The 15,908-nt window shown below is 47.2% G+C and overlaps 1 protein-coding gene across 20 annotated transcripts in view; it reads left to right on the plus strand.

Annotated features, from left to right (window-relative positions):
* The window catches only part of MAP2 (microtubule associated protein 2), a 180,162-nt gene that overhangs the window by 26,833 nt on the left and 137,421 nt on the right, over window positions 1–15,908 (plus strand). For 18 of the 20 annotated variants that reach the window (XM_084524722.1, XM_084524726.1, XM_084524729.1 and 15 more), the window contains one exon: window positions 12,144–12,202. The exons of the other annotated variants lie outside the window; for them this stretch is intronic. The gene's annotated coding sequence lies outside the window, so the exon portion shown is untranslated. The remainder of the gene's footprint in view (window positions 1–12,143; window positions 12,203–15,908) is intronic. 20 annotated transcript variants of the gene reach the window in all.

Here is a 15,908-nt window from a genome sequence, read left to right on the forward strand (position 1 = left end):
GACACACAAGTGGGTCTGAGCGCTGTGCAGCAGATGCTGCCCGCTGGCTGACAGATGCCTTTAAACCTGATTGCAAAACTGGATTTGGGATTTTGCAAATTCCGTCGAACAAGGGCAAGTGCTATTTAAGTCTCTGGGCTTTCACGGGGAACCAGCTGTATTTCTGTGTAATGATGAAAGCTTGGGGCGCTGCTCTAAGAAATCTGCCACTGAATTGCAGCTGCAAAGCCAGGTTGAGGCGTTGTTCAGGGGATGGTGGGCACATGTGGCGAGCCAAGCAGCGTGCTGCATGCTGCAGAGATCCCAGCTGCAGCCTGAGAGCCACCAGTGGGGATATTAATGGAGGTGTGGATGCAATTAGCCTGTGAGTAACTGCTGCGCTAATGCAGCTGTACAGCTCTGGGCTGTGGTGCCCAGTGGGGTTTTGGGCTGGGAGGTCCGAGGAGTCTGGCACCCGGGACTCTGCTCTGACCTGCGGTGCTGTCACACTGGCCTGGTGGCAGTGCGGGAGCTGGGCACGCTTGTGGTTAGGGCTCCGAAAGCTGTACGAATATCCCAGCTGGCCCAAGCACCGAGGCTGCCATGTAGGATAGCTACAGGCAAAAACTCTTCTAAAAACAGCAGACCAGAAAAGATAAAGTAGGTAAATGTGAAAGGTAAGGTAAATACAGGCGCTTCTGAGACATCTTTCCTTATATTGGTCCTCAGTGGGGAGGGGAAAGGAAGGGGCCATCAGGTTCCAAGCTCTGCAGTGCTTGCTGTGAGCAATACCCAGATTTCCTTGCTGTGTGGTCTGGGTGGAGTGCCCTCCCTTGTCCTCATCCATTGCCAAACTGGTAGAGCTGTCAGAAAAAAGACGGCTGAGGAGTTAGGATAATCTCTACCACCCTACCCTTGTAGTGTGCTGAGACTTTTTTTTAAGCTGATGAGGCTTGCTGCTGTGCAATATGCTGCAAACATTCATTGAGGAAAAAAAAAAAAGTCCCGATCTTCTCCAGTTTCAACACATTTCTTGGGGGTAGAGGGCAAGAGACTTGTCAAGCAGCTGTTTGTGCTGATTTTTAAGTAGCGTGGACAACAAAGTGAAAACAAGAGCAGCGAGTAAAATGCATTTTCCCAGAAGGCTGCTGTTTTCAAATGAAACTCCTTCAGCAATTTGAGCATGCAGTTCCCTTTTAAAGCTTTGATATGTTTGATAAGGAAATAGAGGGATTCCCGTTGGGAAAACTGAGATCTGAGGAATCACCATCAGGAACACAATGTAAAATAGAAAACGAAGATCCTGAAAACTCTGATTCTGGTATGCAAAAAGCTGGCTGAAGGAGAGCATGCGGACAGCCTGCTCTGCTACCTCTGACGTCCTCTCTGCTGAAATTGTTTTCACAGTCTGTCATGCTGTTATAGGAGCTAATTTAGAAAAGAATCTGAACCATTTGTTTCTGATGGACAAGGCTCAAAAACAGTATTTTAGAACGTATCTAGAAATGTGAAGTCTTTTTGTGGCACCAGGAGCTTATAATGACTAATAAATACCTTAATTGTAAGATAGAGAACAGCATCACTGCTGAAATCAATTTTCTGTAATGTAATGGCATTACTGGCCAGTCGGAAAGGATGGCAAATGATGACTGGCAACGCTTAGGGAAAATGGCTTTGTTAGTTTTGCAAGTTTTTCTTCTGAGTGAACTACTTTCATATTGTTCTCTAATGATTTGAAATTAAGAAAGTCTGTCTCTTATTGCTGGTCAAAGAAATGCAAGCACCCTGAAAATTAAGGAGGCTTGAGTCAAAATGGAAGGCTTTTCTTTTTTGGTTTCCCATCACTAGTAGCGATTTTTTCCGCAGACTTTACCTGTTGTAGTCCGTGGACAAGGCAGAACTGAAAAAGGCCGTGTTCCCATTGTTGCTTTTTTTCCATCTGGATAAAACTAGGTTTAACAAAAATTCACCCATGTGTATTTATTCAAAAGTTTTAAATAGATGAGAGTGCAGTAAGCCTGCTCTCAAGGCAGTGTATTTTATATGACAGCTGCTGAAGCAGCCCCATTAAATGGCCTTCGTGGTTGTTGCATGACAGTGAGAAACATTTTCTTGTTCCTTTGCAGAAAAAGGAGTACTTTGTGCACCTTCTCCCAGAGATACTTACAAGCATGATGACTGTTCTTTCCTCTGTACGTTGTCTGGAAAACAACATTGCAAGTTATATTATTGTAGACCAGGTTGTTGGAGGAAAAGTCTTTATTTCCAGCTGTAGCACACTTTGAGCTTTTGTATTCTGGTGACTCCAGAATACAACTAAGGCTGTATTCTTCCATAGCCTTAGTTGTCTAAAAGTTTAATGTGGATAAACTAGAAGCTTTTATAAAAGTATTTTAAAGAAAAACTGAAACCTCTTGCAGTTGAAAGAAAACATTAAAATGATGCCCAGAATCCCAGCAGAAAAATAGATTTCCCTGATAACTTCTCACAAAAGCCACGTAACTCTTCCACCAGCATTAGGCACCCACCTCCTCGCTTCGTCCTTGCTTCTGAGGATGTCACTGCAAGAGGGAGCTGGCATCCCAAGGGGCAGCAGCCAGCTGTGCACGGGATGCCTTTTGGTGCTGGCACGGCCCAGCTCCGCACTCCCCTATAGCACCAGGAGAGGGGAAAATCTCAAGGCAGGGCCCCCACGCTGCCGTTCGAGCCAGGGAAAACCGTCCCAAGTGAAGATGTGCTTGGTAGGCATCCAAAAGCTGCTGCTGTGTGTAACAGGACAGCTGCGGTTTCTGCTCTTGGAAATCCATCAGGGTTTTCCAGACATCTGGGAAGAGAGGAGGGAGCGGGATATCCAGCCTGCACTGCTGTGGAGAAGCCGGCGCTGGAGTTTGAGATGTGTCTCCGTATTTTCCCAATGAGTCAGTTGTGAAGTATTCAAACTGGATGTATGCAAGGGGATCCTGGCTTTGCAGCACCAGTTAGGTTTTTCTTCCTTCCTTCTCACTTGTGGAAGTCTCTTTGTTACTGCTTGATGAGTTAAGAGAAGGCAGAGACTGTGGTTGATAATCCCGAGTTCTGGATCGTAGTTTGGGTATATCTAGAGCCGTGGCTCCTGTGACCTTCCTCTCAGAGGTGTGAATGTTTGAAGCTCTGCTTTTTTTGAAAGGTGTTCTGCGGTCAACCAGGAGCTACCATGGTTTTGGAATTTCTACCCTAGGTCTAATAAACGTAAAGAATAGTGTAACACATCCATCACCTTGCAAAGGCAGAGTAATTTTATGAGCATATTTCCTTGATATCATGATACTAGTATGAGCAGAAGATAAATTCTTTAGTGAAGTGGGTTATATATATGCAATGGCCCACTTCTTTAGCAAGTCTTCTCTAAAGAAATCCTTACTGTAGCAGATCACTGAAAATTTGAGATGCTTCAGAGGTTAACAGGGAGAGGTATAGGAAGAAATCCTTTACTGTGAGGGTGGTGAGGCCCTGGCACAGGTTGCCAGAGAAGCTGTGGCTGCCCCATCCCTGGAGGTGCTCAAGGCCAGGCTGGATGGGGCTTTGAGGAGCCTGAGCTGGTGGGAGGTGTCCCTGCCCCTGGCAGGGGGTTGGAACTGGATGATCTTTAAGGTCCCTTCCAACCCAAACTGTTTTTTGAATCTCTGATTTAAGCAGGCTAATGATTTTAGTTCTTGGATGTGAACCAGAACTGCTGGCCTGGATAGGTGTGACTGGCGAAAGCAAATCTCTTGGTTCATGTTGTTGCAGTTAACTCTGAGTATGAAGAACATATTTTTTTGGTAAGCATAAACGTGGGAATTAATAAATACTTCTAGTGACCATTGGTTTTGTTTTATGTGCCAATCCATTATCCTTCCAGGAAAGGAAAACGTGAAGCAGTGTTGACTGATGATGGGTGGTGGTGGGGTCTGTTCTCTTTGCTTGCCTGGCTTACCTTGCTTAAACTGGAATTTACGGGCTCAGCTGGGACGTTGTGTTTTGGTTCTTCGCCTTTCCTTAAGGCTGGTGCTTTGGGTAAATGTGAGTGAGAGAAAACCCGGGCTGTGACCACACAATCCAGTCCCTCTTGTGTGTTGCGTGCACTGCTGGAGTCCCCCTGTAGCAGCACGTGCTCCCTCCTCAGGGCAGAATTACCTGGTTTTTGGTTCAGTTACCGTCACTGCCAGCGTGCTTGCCTTCGAGCTGGAGGCAGTGCGAAATTGGCTCTAGCCTTAAAGACCTCATCAGCTCAATGTGCTCCTGTGACTGTGTGTGACTCGAGTGCAGTGGGCTGACTGCTGCTTGGTAATTTGCTCTGCTGAACGCTCTTTTCCTTCCATGGTCAAGTGCAGAAGAGTCCCGTGTAAAGCAATTATAGCCAGAAAGTGTTATCTGTAGGGTTTCAGCACAAAAAAATTGCCTTGAGTGAATGCATCCCATGTCTGCCTGAGGGCTACAGACGTCAGGATTTTGCTGCAGCCTGCTGATAGTCATCTGTGTGCAGAAACATGAGTGGTTTGTATCTTGAGGTTCGTCAGGTGGAAGAGCTGAGATGATGTCAGATGTTCCCCTGGGCTTTTGGGAGGAGTGGAAAGAAGCACTGACAAGGGTGCCAGTGGCTGGCCTTACAGCAGCATCGTAAGGTGAAGTGCTGCAGGGGTAAGGTACCCGGGGTTTGCAGGGAGACAGCGGGTCTCCCCCCTGTGCAGCTGCGGTGTGTTCTTGCAGCTTGTTGGCTTCCTCCACCTCTGATTACACACAGGTAACTGCAGTGGTTTGACGCTGATGCCCGCGGGGAGACTGCAGCCACTAGCACAGGCTTTGCCTGGAAATGATTTGGCATCTGCCATCCCTTTCTTGTTGCGCTGTCCTGTGCGTTGCTGCACTAATAATCCTTGCGGTGCTTTCCGAAACCTGCAATTACACTGAGCTCCGTGATAGATGGGAAGCAGCATTAAGGGATTAATGAGTTGAACTGCATATTTTGTGATTCCTTCAAGTGTCAACATCAGCATGCAGCAGCACACTGCCGATGAGCTCCGTTCAGCCTCCGACAGCCAGCACAAGGCACTATCCTGGGATGTCGTGTGCTTCAACCACCGTGGAAGGACTCAGCATCAGAGTTACTGTGATGCAGGAGTTTAAAAACTTCTTTAAAAGTGGGACCAAGCAGCTACATCCTTTGCAAGTATAAACTGACATAGCACACGGCACTTGCTCACAAGTATCTTTGCTTGCATCTAACGTAGCTGCCACAGTGGTCAGCTTAAGGCTGTTGGAGCACTTTTCTGGGTGTCCACATGGAGTGAGCGGCCCCTATTAACTCAGCCCCTCCTGTTCTGAAGGCCTCTTGGACTTGTGAAAATGTCTCCCTTTGGAAGAAGTGGGGAAAAAAAGTTGGAGACGAATTATATAATGCAACGATTTGAAATGTACTGAGACAAGCTCTGCACTCGGCACCTGTAATTATAAACAGCATTTTGATCCTGAATAGGGGGTTTTAAAAGGAGGCTATAGGCAAAGCTGCTCATTAATGATGTTACTGAGTGTCAGCCCTTTTAATAAAGCAGAAAGTGCCTTCTTCCTGGCTGAAATGCAAATACAATAGAGATAATGTCACTTGCCAAGGAGGGATTGTTTGAAATGAGAATGACGCTTGTGCCTACTAATTAAAAGTTAATAAATCTGTAAGAAGTGGGATCTCTGAGCCAGATTTGAATCAGTTTGCCATTGCTCCTGGTGACAGGTCTCAGGCTGAGGCACGCAGAAAGTCTTGCTCTGTGTTTGTCTTCCTCAGTTCATCCTCGGACTGTGTTGTGTTGCTGCTGTGCTTGCTGTAATGCCACAGTCCTTCGTACAAGGGACTAAGAGCCACTACGAGGCATTTCTATTTTATTCAAAATACTACTAATAACCTCCTGATGCAGACAGTTTGTGAACTCCAAGTGCCATACAGTGTGTGTGCGCCCATGGCTCTCCTGTGGCTGTAGAAGCAGCCTGAGCGCTGGTCAGCCCATGGGGCTGAGACAGTGCCTCTTTTGTCATGCTGCTGCACAAAGTGTTACTCAGATCCTTAATCCACTTGACCTCAGTTGCATCCAGATGATGTATCGCAGACCAAAGAAGCTGTTAAAGGAACCTTTTAACGCTGCTGAGTCAAACGGCTCATTTCAGGAAATACTGGAATAAAGGGTGTTTGTGCAGCCTTTGTGGCTGCCTTCTGCATGTGTATTATAATGCAGGCTTTAATTATGTGATCACATTATTACTTGTTTCCACAGAACTCCTGCCTCATTAAGTGCACGGTATGGATGTTGCTCCGTTTGGGAACAGCTACTCAGTGATTTTGTTCTTTCTCTTGCATTTTCAGTGCACGTCTCCAACCTTTTTTGTCTACAGGACGCAGTTGTACGCAGTCTGCAGAAAATACTGGCTTTTCCATCAGCAGTCTCGCATCACCGTGCCCCTTTGTGTTTAGGACTTGGTATTTCAGAGCCCTGCAGTGAAATAGAGGTGCGCTCACATGTCAGAGGTGGAAGAAATGTTTGAAGTCCAAGCATCTCTCCTTGTAGGTGCCCAGCAGAAGCTGCCCAGGCTGTCTTCGCAGCAGCCCATGCTCTGTCCTGACCCTGCGAGTGGGTTGGGCACCAGGCCCTGGGTGCTGGGTTACAAACAGTTGTACAGGATTTCTGGCTTTTGCTCTCAGGCCGTCCTTTTCGCGCCTCCGTGCTGATTTCCCCATCCCCATTTGAGCGTTACGGATCTGAAAGGCTCCTATAGATTGAATTGATCTGCCAGCCCATTAAGAAAAATGCACTTCCACAAAGTAAATCTTCATAATTGCAGCACTCAGAAACTCCTGAAAAACCCTCACTGATTTCCAATAGAAAGCCTTCAGTCAAACAGGTTTTTAGAAATGAGCATAATTTGACTGCTCTTTTGTTTCTTCTCTCTTATCCAGGCTTTGCTTTATATCCTCCTATAACTTGCTGCTTGTTGAAAACAATCTGCCTCTGGCAGTTCTTGAGGAGTTTGTTTTTTTTTTCTCGACAGCTCGCTGGGAGTCACGGCACAGCCGGGGTCCCCTCCAGTTGTTGAGGCGGTGATGGGCAGGGCGCGGAGCGGTGCTGACCAGGAGGCAGCCGGGGTTGTCGTGTGCTGGAGCACGCCTCCCTTTCTGCTCGGGGAAGTCTCCCAAAGTCCCCGGTGCTTGGACCTGTCCTTGCTCCAGCTGATTTTTAGAACCCATTTAGACGTTCCTTGTGTCATTGTAAATGAATTAAAAGTTGTGTGGTGGTTTTTTCCCTTGCTTTACATCGGTAGTGCTCCTGTTTGTAAGTGATGGTGACTGCTGGCACTTCAGCCTGGATCCTCAGCCATGAGGACAAGCACAGTCCTCTGCTCAAAAATACTTGTTTCTCAGAGGTGCACCTCATTTAAGTTAACGATATTTAAGCTTTCAGCAGGAGGGTGCTGAGTGTGTTTAAAGGTACTTAGTAGTGTTTGGCTGCTGGTCAAGGCTGTTGTGGCCACAGCCATCAGTGGAAAAGTCAGCCAGGATTTCTTCCTGTGGTTCGAGCCTAAACCCTTCTGTTTTCCTGTTGCCTGCAGGGCAGAAATGTTCATTTCCTTGCTCCTCTTCTAACATCTTAGGCTGTGTTTGTCCTGTGGTCCAGCTGTGTGTCCTAGGCTGGTTTTTAGCTGCTGTGAATCCGTGGCATTGGGCAGTCTGAGCTCTGCTCGTCTGTCCTGGCTCCAGGTCAGGCTCCTGGGTATTAAATGCTATGGAAGAGAAAAAAGTTGGGGACAATTCTCCTTTCAGTGAAAGCTTCCAACCGTGTTACATCTTACAGTGGTCACGCCAATAAACTGGGAATTGGCAAAGCAGGTAATGAAAGGATGTGGTTAAATTTACTTGCAACTGTATAAATCCAGGATAAGCTCCCTGGAAATCACCAGCGCTATGAGGAAGACATTGCCTGTGAATGAGAACTGGAAGCGCTTAGGAATTGGCAGGTTCAGATTATCAGAAGTGCCTTGGGACAAGAGGATGTAGGACTCACTAGAGCAACACTGATTGCTCTTGAAAATAAAGTCATGCCTTTTGTTAGGTATTTTCTTGCACCATTTTTACCCTTGCAGTGCATTGAGTCACATCGTGAAAATGTGTCCCAGCCTTAAAAAATGGCAAAAGGCTAACAGGAACAGTCCAAGGTCCAAACAGAAGCTCTGAGGTTGTTGCTGCAGCAGCACTGGCAGCATGCGGCATGCTTCTGGTGTGAATCTCTGTCCCTGAAAGCAGGAGATGAAAGCTGAAGGGGTGTGTGTGCCACATAGCTCCTGGGGAACTAGGCTCTCAGCTCCCATTAACCGTACCCGACGTGTCTGCTCCTCTTCTGCACGGCAGGGAGGATGCCCCACATATCTGCTGTGTTATCCACCTATGGCTCAGAGCGAGAGAGATCATTTGTCACGTGTAAGCAATCTGAAATACGCTGGGATTTTTAGAAGGCATTTAAAGTTTTCATTCTGTGAGATGTGGCAAGAGCCGGTATCAAAAGTACCCCGGCAGATGAGAACAGGCCCGCTCCAATTACAGATGAAATACGCTGTGAAATTTCTGACTTTTTCACAAAACAAAAGATGCATTTGTTCTCTCCTCACACAGCCTGCTCTAAGGGGGCTGCAGCACTGTGTTTCGAACGAGAACCTCAGTCTGAAATGTGAATTAACCTAGTGTGTTGCGAGGGACAAGACCTTCAGAGCAAGTCTGCAGCTCCTGCCGCTTGGTTTCATCGCATGTGGGCAGGCGAGCAACAAAACCTCGGGCTGCCCATTTTCTGCAGCGGGCAGATGACAGAAAGGTTAACGTGCGAGGCAGGAAGGAATCCCAAGAAGACAAAACAGACCTGTTGTGCAAGCAGGCTCCCCGAGATAGCCTTGTCCTGTTTATGTGTTTTTTAGACTGCCCGGAGAAGGTGGCATCCTGCGCTTCAGTAAGTATCTAATTCAGTTAGATCAGCATCAATCTCCTTTGCAAGTCTTTCGGACACGTTCATCAACTGCTGGCTTCATGCTTCGGAGGATTGTCTCCTGTGTTAGGGCACGTCTGTGTCACAGGTCAGCGGTACCAGCGCTAGGGAGAGGGCTCTGACAGAACGCCTCTGGAGAGCGGCTGTGGGAGCCCAAGATCCAGTTGCTCGCTTGGCTTCCTGGCAGGGTGTGACTTGGCTCCACCGAGGAGTAAGCACAGCGGAGGAGTGTGGGTTTGCACCCCAGCTGCTCCTGTGTGAAGCCTTGTCCCTGGGCTCAGCCTCTCGAGCTTTAGCTAAGGTGCTGGTGGAGGAAGCTGTGTGCTGAAATGTGTCTTCTTGCTGCCTCTACCAGCGCAGTTCCCTGCAGCACAAGAGCAGGAACACTTTGTATCAAGGCTTTGGATTTTTCCAGAGGTTGCACGTCCAATTTCCTAAGAAGCTAGCTCCTCTGTTGGCAGCAAGCATGGCAGCGGTCTCGCAGGGCTGCTGGCAGAGCTGGCCTCCCCTCTTGTTTTCTTCTAAGTGCTGCAGCACTCTGCAGCGCTGAATTTTGCAGTGTTGGTTTGACAGTTCAGTGAGATGCCCGCAAACTGTCGCTGCTCGGTGCTCGCAGCTGACCAGCAGCCCAGCCCCTCCGAGAAGCCGTCCAGCCCCTGCGGAGCACAGCAGGGTTGTGCTGCCCTTTTTTCCAGTAAATGTTATACTGTAAAAGAAAACCAGAGTAGACCAGTGTGCATCTTTTAATAGAACCAGCTTTGATTTTGATTGTCTGACCATCTTTTGAGTATTTACAATGGATAACAATTCTTTTTCAGGAAAAATTGTTTCCTGAAGCAATTCATTTCAGGAAACATAGAAGCTGACACCATGAGCAAGTGCCACTGTAGTTACAAGAACAGGGTAGATAAACTATTCAATCCAGGCTTATCATTTAAAAACACCCAATTTTATTAGCCAGCAAGCATTCAGAAGGCAAAATGCCAACACGTAGCAGTGCTAATAGTTTTTGGTCTGAGTCAAGCAATTGGCACGGTCCTTTTATTTATTAGCAGTCTTTTCCTAAACGTGTCCTGGGTGTTCACCACAGGCTGTGCAAGTCAGGGCTGTGATCCTGGAAATCCTGAGGTTTCCAGCAAAACTTCGAGTGTAACCGAACCCGAGGAGTATGTAACAGCCATGTTACCTTGCTAGCAACACTCTGTATCCATTTTATCCTTACCCAAGGTACTAGGATGAATATAGAGTCTCTGACACTGCGGATCAGTCTGTGAAGATGCTGCAAGTTCTGCTTGCTGGAGACTCTGGCCTCGTGCCCTTCTCCATCACACACTCATCAGAAACTTTGCAGAAGGGAGCCTGCTGGTACTGGCCTCCTCGTGTCTTCTCTGGGCATGGGCTGGGGGCTCCGTGGAGCTAAAGAGGCCCCAGACAGGGGTTTGCTGAGGAAGGGACGAGGGGGTTGCATGCCGCTGGCCATTAGCGGCAGTGTCTGGACAAGTGGCATCTTCCTAAGGACACCGAGTCTTTGGTGCGTGCGCTGCACCTGGGGGTGGGGCCGTAGACAAATCTCCTTTAGCAAGTCTAACCGGCTTAGGGCTGATTGCCTGCTCAGACAGAGGGAATTAACCACAGATAATAGGGACCACGCCTGGCCACAGCGCTGCAAGAACTGACTTTTTATTTTCTGGCAATGGGAGGAAAGAAGGAATAGCTGAGCTGTGGTCTTCCACTTTGTCCTGGTTTTGCCTTCATTTTTTCCCCAGCTGTGACAGCAGTGTGCAATGCAATTTTTCTCTTCTTTGCTATCAGAAAGTTGCCCCGTTCTTAAAAGCAGAAGGTAGGGAGGGGGTCCTTGCTTTCTGCTCCTGATTCAGCCACTGCCTTGTGCTTACTTGGGCAAGTCAGGCACCAAATGTGCCTTTAATTTCCTTGATTCGGAGTTTGGAGTCATTGGCTGGGTTTCTGTTGCTTTCGTTCACAATTCTACGCTCACAGGTACAGTGAGACATGGCGAAGTTGACCGAGAGTACCAAGTGTTTCATCCTGCTGGCATCTATCCTCTCCCTCCCTTTTCCCTGTCAAGCAGTGAATGCTGAATGTGGCTTTGTTCAGCTGCGATTTGTTAGCCACGTTGGGGTAGCAGTTCATCCCTGGGGTAGGGTACACATGGATTAAGAGTGATAGCACTGAGGATGGGCTTTTTGCTTGCTCTTGGCTCGCAGCTGGGAAGGGAATCCTGTCTGCTCACCCTCCTGCTTAGGCAATTCAATGCACTTTGTAAATAACATTTTGCGCTTTATAGGTGCTTCACCCCTGCCCAACCTCTCTCAGGACTTGCAAAGCAATAATTAATCCTCATTTATGCTGCTGCAATGTTATACCCAGTTTAAGATATGGTAGCACCTAGAGCACGGAGTAATTAAGGATGTGCCAGAAACAGCTGTAGCACCAGAGTGATCTGCAGCTGCTCAGCACCCATTCCCCACTGCTGCTTTGCCGTGTTTGGTGAGCTCTGTTTGTGGGCCCCATCGGACTGCTCTGCAGCTTAATAAGCACCTCTTCTCTTATTGTGTGGCATATCTGGGATTACTTGGGAAAAAAATGAGCTTTTGGTGAACTGTCATATGCTCTATGCTCTTTGTTTGCAGATTCTCTGTACTTTTGGGTTTTGGTGTTACCATCTTTTTTTTTTTTTTTTGGTGAATTGTTGCTGGTAAACCCAGATACATAAGTCTTCTGCTTGCAGATAATCTCCTTTCTGTAAGAAGGGATTTAATTTTTTATGTGAAACTTTGGTCCTAATAGAAGCCGTCGGTGTAGCCCATGTTTCACTGGAATCTGTTTTTCCGTGGATATGGAGCTTACACAAGAGCAGGCGTTCTGAAGAACTCAGCCTCTGCAGTGGGACGTGCCCTGATGCATATGAAGGAACGTAATGTAAGATGGCAGGAGAGGTTCTAGTGGCTGGAAAGGTGAATTTGGTGTAACTTTGGATGTTACCAAGAGCAGGGAAGGAAGTTATTTTGTTCATCACAGGCTGTAATTCACAAGTCTTTAATTCATTTAAAAAAAAAAAAAGTCTTCTCCCTTTAAAAGCTGCCACTAACTGGAAGTATTTCTTTGTTTCAGATTGTGGAAACCTGAACTGACACATCCTGTGACTGACAAGGTGACAACTACACCAAAAGGTGGGCTTTCTGTTTCTGCTGGTTTCCTAGCAGTCGTTCAGAGCACTGGCAGTGCTGCACACCTCTGACCTTACTGGGTCAGATTGCTTAGCGAGTGTCTGGGGCTTGTTCAAGCAGCAAAAGAGTTTGACAGGATTCCTCTGCCTCCATGCGTGCGTGTTAATGTATTTTGGTGGTGGTTTAAACAGGGACAATGAGTACACTTCCTGGGCTGTTTGGCAGAGGAGTTGGTGGTGCAGAGGTAGAGAACTTAAGAGAAAAGAAAAACTCACTGAAGTGTTGCCAACTTTTTTTTTTTGGTGCTGGTGTTTGTTTTCTGTAGGAAATGACCTACTTGCAGCACGAGTTGAGCTATCCAAATGCCAGTGCTGCCGAGTAGAAGCACTGCGAGCTGAAGCTGATGTCGCATTCTTCTCTTCTCACGTTTCACATTCAGGGGTTGTGGTGCCAGCGATGTTCTCTGCACCATGGGCTGGGTCCTTGTCTGTCAGTCCCCACGTGCTCACCTGGTTTGAGGAACTGTTCCTCTGCTTTGTTGAAATGTTTTGTTGAGGTTGCAAACGTGAATATTCATAAACAACGTGGCACAAATGGAGAAAAAAAAAAAGCTGATATGTGGATTTCCCACTGTACCCTGGTATTATTTGTTTAGAGGAAGGCTTGTGTAATGGGTGCAGGCAGCTTTTGGTCATCTGAACAGCACAAGTGACAAATAACACACAGTGGAGTGGTAAATACCATTTTCGCTTTATCCAGTGGCTGTTGCAAGCACAGTTATTTGATCTTTTTTCTTCAGCCAAGAGGAATACTGACCTGCTTGAAGTTTTCAAACACCATGCCTGTCTGGTGACACTACACAGCCATTATGAAGTTAGAGCTCTGTGCATGTTCTTACTTTTTTCTTTTCCCTGGAGCTACTTCTTGCTGTCTTTCTTGCTACGGGGGAGAATGCAGTAAAAACTGGGGCGTGTGTTGCCTGGGTCTGTGTGCTGGGGGCAGTTTCTTCTGGCTGCAGCGTTGCTCCTCTTACTGTTGCCCCTTTTTTCTCTCTTGGAAGTCACAGATCTTTTTCCTGCGTCTAGGGGAAGTGAACTTCTTTCTGCAGATATGTGGAGTAGGCTGGCCTCTGAGACTAAATGGCCACATGTGAGTTGGTCCTAGCAAATCTTGGTGATAAAAGGGTCTCTGGTTGTTGTTTGCTGTGACAAGGAGATTCCAGTGAGTGCAAGGTCTAGTTGCTTTTCAGTGCATTGTATGTGATTCATTAGGCGAGAAGTTAAATGATTAGTGGGAGCTAGGACTTCAAAAGCTGTGATGAAGCAAAGTCCAGTAAGTCAGATGGGGAAAGGGGGCTGAGGATCTGGGCTTAAAGTGTAGACAGAGCTATTTGTTTGGTGCTCTTTGCAAAGAGTAGCCATGGAGTGGAGGAGGCTTCCTTCTGCCTTTTAATTCCCGAGTGCAAGTCTGAGCCTCAGGAGTCCTGGTGGCAGGTGTCAAATCTGCTGTCTGCTCCTACAAAGGCTCTTCACAACCAGTGGTGCCTATAACCAGGAAAGACAGTGCAGGCAGGTGAGCTGTTGGAAGGGTTAGGTGAGCTCCCATCTGCTCTTCGAAAAAAGTGGTAATCCAATTCAGGCAGTGACAAACAGCAGAACACGGCTACTTCCAGCTGTTGGAGCTGCTCACGGGTTACCATGGGGAGAAGTTGTGCTCCTGCGTAAGTGGAAAGCAAAAAATCTTTGCTTAATTAGTTGCCTAAATCCCATTTTAGTAAGCTGATCATAGAATCAGTAAGGTTGAGACAGTGCAGGCTGCCGGAGCAGCCCCAAACCGAGGCTGAATAAACATTTTAAATGTCGAATTTTGGTGGGGGTTCTCCCCGATACTGTTCTTGCCTCCTGCCAGGTCTATCTAAGCCATGTTCACATCACGTTACTTTGTTGTCACAGCATGACTTCCATCTTGATAGCCTTCCTTATAATGCTCTCAACCTTTTAGACAGTCCATGTGATGGCACTGAAAAAATCTTCACCTATTTCTTGGTCTGACTCTTGCATTGCTTTCTGGACTGCCCCAAAGCACCTTCCTTCCCTTGCTTGTTGTTGTATACCTTGCGCAAAGGAATGAAAGCAGGACAGTTTGTCTCAGGCCTGTCTCTGCAAGCTCAGGCACAAAACAAACCTACATATTACCTAATTTTTCATACTTGTGTGGCAATGAAACCTACAGCTTCAAAACAAAGTGTGAGATGTAAGTGTGGCAGCTGTGTTGGACTGAGAATCTGAAAAATAAAATCAAAGCATGCAACAAAATTGTATTTTTTTAAATCTTATCAGAGCAATTAACTGGAAGAATGTCAATATGCATAGGAAATAATTTCCAGACCTGTACTAATTCATAGTTAATTTCCAAATGGCATGGAAGAGACTTTACAGAAGCTCCAAGACCTGCATAACCTAACTTAATGTTAGGCCCTTGTGTGTGCATGCTGCTTGCAAGGTGTGTGCTCGCCCTGCTCTCCTTCAGCCGAGAGCAGTCTGCAGACCTGCACCTTTGGAGGTCTGAAGGTCACGTGTGGTTGAACCTTTCTCCTTCCATGAATCTAAAGCAAGCTTTTGGTTTTCACAGACCTGTTCTCTGTCAGCTGTGGGGCATGAAGGAACGGAGTGAGCTGGTGTTTTCCAAGTCCTGTACGCAGCAGGAGAGGTAGCTGAGCATTTACCTCTAGGCAGTTAAGAGTGTTAAGGCAGTTAAGATGTCGACTGTGATCACCGCTAACGCTATGGAGGCTTTTCTGCTTCTGTCTTGAAAATTGCTGCAGTTTTTTGGGCCATTTATCTCGTAAAAGTGGCCTGCCTGTACTGCTGCAAGTAAGTGATTGTAAGAAGGTACCTGCTCTCTTGCAGACATCTGAGTGTCATCACTGCAGAGTGTTCTGGGTCTCTAGTTGCCAGTGTAGGATAACACACCAAGTGGTTTTATGGATCTCCTAGCATAGATTCATCACTACCAGTCTCTCCCACTCCACTTCTGGGGGCAGAAACTGTGAGGAGGCTCCTGGAGGAGGTAATCATCCCCGTGTGCTACAAGGGAGTGGGGACAGTCCAACGAGGATGTTAAGCTCAGGCTGACTCCTTTCTCTCTTACACATTTCATGTGTGATGTTCTTTGTGCCACTTTAAAAAAGAAAAGGAAAAGAGCTTCCCTGTTGAAGTCATTACCATCGCTTGGTTTGATGTTAAATACCTTGGCTGGAAGGAGAGCATGCTTTCTGTCATGTGAGGCAGCAGCTATTTAAACTGAACCTTGGCTGCGCCTGTAGAAGTCACAAGGAACTTGAGCTTACAGGAAAAAAATCCAGTTGATGGGAAGTGCTCCTTATATCGTCGCTCCCGGCGCTCCTCTCGTGGGAAGTGTGCGAGGCAGAGAGGCAGCTCCTCTGTCGGGAGGTCCCTCAGCGTCTGCCCCCAGCAGCACGTGGCTGCAGCAGGGCCGTGGGCTGGCCAGGACCCTGCTGGGTTACACAAACACATCTTCGAAGCCCCGTGCCCTGGTATCCTCAAGGACTGAGGTTATACGCACACAGGACAAGGTGCTCTTTTTAAGGCCAGCTTTGGTTTTCGTTGCCTGAGATTACAGACAATACACAAAGAGGTAGAGTTGAAAAAGCAGCAGTCTTCTGTGTGATGGCAAGTGCTGGAGTTCG

The sequence above is a fragment of the Aythya ferina genome (assembly GCF_964211825.1).
Source record: "Aythya ferina genome assembly, chromosome: 6".
Taxonomy (NCBI): Eukaryota; Metazoa; Chordata; class Aves; order Anseriformes; family Anatidae; genus Aythya; species Aythya ferina.